The sequence below is a fragment of the Elephas maximus genome, chromosome 10, assembly GCF_024166365.1.
Source record: "Elephas maximus indicus isolate mEleMax1 chromosome 10, mEleMax1 primary haplotype, whole genome shotgun sequence".
Taxonomy (NCBI): domain Eukaryota; kingdom Metazoa; phylum Chordata; class Mammalia; order Proboscidea; family Elephantidae; genus Elephas; species Elephas maximus.
Window position 1 is genome coordinate 26,894,189 of NC_064828.1, and position 3,057 is coordinate 26,897,245.

General features: G+C 39.9%; 1 pseudogene; it reads left to right on the plus strand.

Moving 5' to 3' along the window:
• The first annotated feature begins 916 nt into the window (after positions 1-916).
• LOC126084582 (olfactory receptor 11G2-like) lies at positions 917-1,986 on the plus strand (annotated as a pseudogene).
• Positions 1,987-3,057: the final 1,071 nt, after the last annotated feature.

Consider the following 3,057-nt stretch of genomic DNA (forward strand, 5'->3'; position numbering starts at 1 on the left):
GTGAAAAGACACAACCCTGTCACACACCTTTTCTAATTTTTAGCCACGCAGTATCACATTCTTCTGTTCGAACAACTGCCTCTTGGCCTGTGTACAGGGTTTACACAAGAATAATTAAATGTTCTGGAATTCCCATTCATTGCAATGTCATCCATAATTTGTTATGGAGATGTTTATTACAGAATTATTGTGGAGGTCGTTAGAGTGACCAAAAACCAAGGTTTAGAGATTTTATTTTATTCTAAGTGAATTCAGAAGCTACCTACAGAAGGGAATGATCTGATTTTCTTTGTTTAAAGAGTCACTTGGGCTCTGGCATGGAGGGAAGTCTGTTGTGAGGTAAGGAGGGGCCCAATTAAGACACCCTCACAGTGATCCATGGGAAAAAAAAGATGACTTGAACTAGGGTGGAGGCAGTGTAGATAGGAGAAGCTTAACCAAAGTTTCTTTAACAAGCATTTCATTTCTGATTGATCAGTGGGAACAAGTAGTTCATAAGCTCAGTTAAGTAGTTATGAGGCAAGGATGTGAATTTCGAAGATCTGTTTCTGACGTTGTCATAGACACACAAGTGAGCATCCATGAGTCATATCTAAGTCATATGAAAAAGGATTATTAATTGCAGTGAGCCATTTAACTGAACACAAAGAGCAAAGGGATTTCTTTAACCACAGCTATTTTCTAGGATAACAAGATTCAGGTAAAATTCAACATTGTCAGGTGATATATATATGTATTCCTCTAAGTGTAAGTCTAATATAAATACCTCTACAACACTCTACTTCAAGACCTTATGAGTTCTGACCAAAGGTTTACTTGAGCCCACAGCGAAAATGTGAATGAAAGCAAAAAAGCAAGCCAGGGCAATACTTCACTATTAAAGAAAAAGAATAGCAATTGATACTTAAGTCTTTATTTTCTTTCCCAAGATGCTTCAAATATAAATCTGGGTCCCTATAAGTTTTTACATTCTTATTCTGTATTTGTTGGTCTTTTACAGCTCACAGACACATGAAAATCTTTAACACACCCAACAACTCCAAGAACATCACTGGCTTCATCCTCCTGGGCTTCCCTTGCCCCAGGGAGGGTCAAATCCTCCTCTTTGTCCTCTTCTCTGTTGTCTACCTCATGACCATTGTGGGGAACAGTTCCATCATCTGTGCTGTGCGCTGGGATCAGAGACTCCACACTCCCATGTACATCCTACTCGCCAACTTCTCCTTCCTGGAGATCTGCTATGTCACCTCCACTGTGCCCAACATGTTGGCCAATTTCCTTTCTGAGACCAAAGTCATCTCCTTCTCTGGGTGCTTTCTCCAACTCTACTTTTTCTTCTCCCTGGGTTCTACGGAAAGCTTTTTCTTGGCAGTTATGGCGTTTGATCGATACCTTGCAATCTGCTAGCCTCTACACTATCCAACCATTATGACTGGATGTCTCTGCACCAATCTTGTGGTCAGTTGCTGGATATTTGGTTTCCTCTGGTTTTTGTTTCCTATTATCATCATTTCCCAAATGTCCTTTTGTGGATCCAGGATTATTGACCACTTCCTATGTGACCCAGGTCCTCTTCTAGCACTCACTTGCAAAAGAACTCCTGTGATGGAGCTTGTCTTCTCCACCTTAAGTCCTCTGCCCCTCATTATTCGCTTTCTTTTCATCATGGGGTCCTACACCCTTGTCCTAAGAGCTGTACTAAGAGTCCCCTCAGCAGCTGGGAAAAGAAAAGACTTCTCTACCTGTGGGTCTCATCTGGCTGTGGTTTCACTTTTCTATGGCTCAGTACTGGTCATGTATGGGAGTCTATCATCTCAGAAAGAAGACGGAATGCAGAAAATTGTGACCCTATTTTACTCTGTCATGACCCCACTCCTTAACCCAGTGATATACAGTCTTAGGAACAAAGATATGAAAAGAGCCCTGCAGAAATTTCTGGGAATACAAAAAACAATGTTAATCAAAAAGACCCTTGAGCAATATTAAACTCATATTTAACCTCTTTTTCAGATTTAAAAAAGAAAAAAAACTGGTGTCATTCATATAATTGTTCATCCTAGTATTGATCCAAAACCTTAGTCACCTGTGAGTCTGCTTCTACTGTCTCTTTCTTCTCTGAGTTTTTGAGCATTTACTACTATATCTTAGTGTGCCTCATTTTTTTTTTTTTTTGAATGCAGGATATTGCATTTAAAAAATTCCACAGACATTGTGTGTAGTAACCCAACCAAGAAAAGGTTTTCTTTTAGCAGATTGATAGAGTAGAGTTAGATATTTTAATCCCACTTAAAAGTTATTTTTATGTGTTTTAAAGACGGTCCATATCAGTTTTGATCTTTCTCCTGGGATATGGCCCTTACTCAGGAAAATGGCCTTCCCGCGATCTCAACTGAAGCCTGTTCTGTGTACCAGGGCCACTCCTGTTTAGTGTGCCCTCACTCCTATTTCACCCTGTGACTCCTGAAATCTCTGCTATATCCTCAGACTCTCGGTTTCTGTTGTCTGCTAGATTTTTTGAAGTCTCATCTTGCATATTAACAGCTTCAAAAAAAAAAAAAAAACCCAAACCCACTGAGTTGATTCCAACTCATGGCAACCCCAGAGGTCAGAGTAGAACTGCCCCATAGGGTTTCCAAGTAGCAGCTAGTGGATTCGAATTGCTGACCTTTTCGTTATCAGCCAAGCTCTTAACCATTACTCCACCAGGGCTCCATGAAGAGTTAAAAAATGAAAAGCAAACCCATTACCAACAAGTGCACCCCATAGGAATCCAAAAATGCCTTGAGGGAAGATTTCACCCATCTCTGTGGTATGCCTATCTCAAGAATTTGTTCCTTTCGAAAACCTAGAAAAAAATGGATGAATTTCTCAAAGCTTACTACCTACCTAAACTAACACAAACAAAGGTAGAACAACTAAATAAACCCATGACACAAGAAGATATTGAAAGGTAATTAAAAACTCCCAGAAAAAATCCCTGGCCTGGACAGCTTCACTGGAGAGTTCTATCAAACTTTCAGAGGACAGTTAACACCACTACTACGAAATGTATTGCAG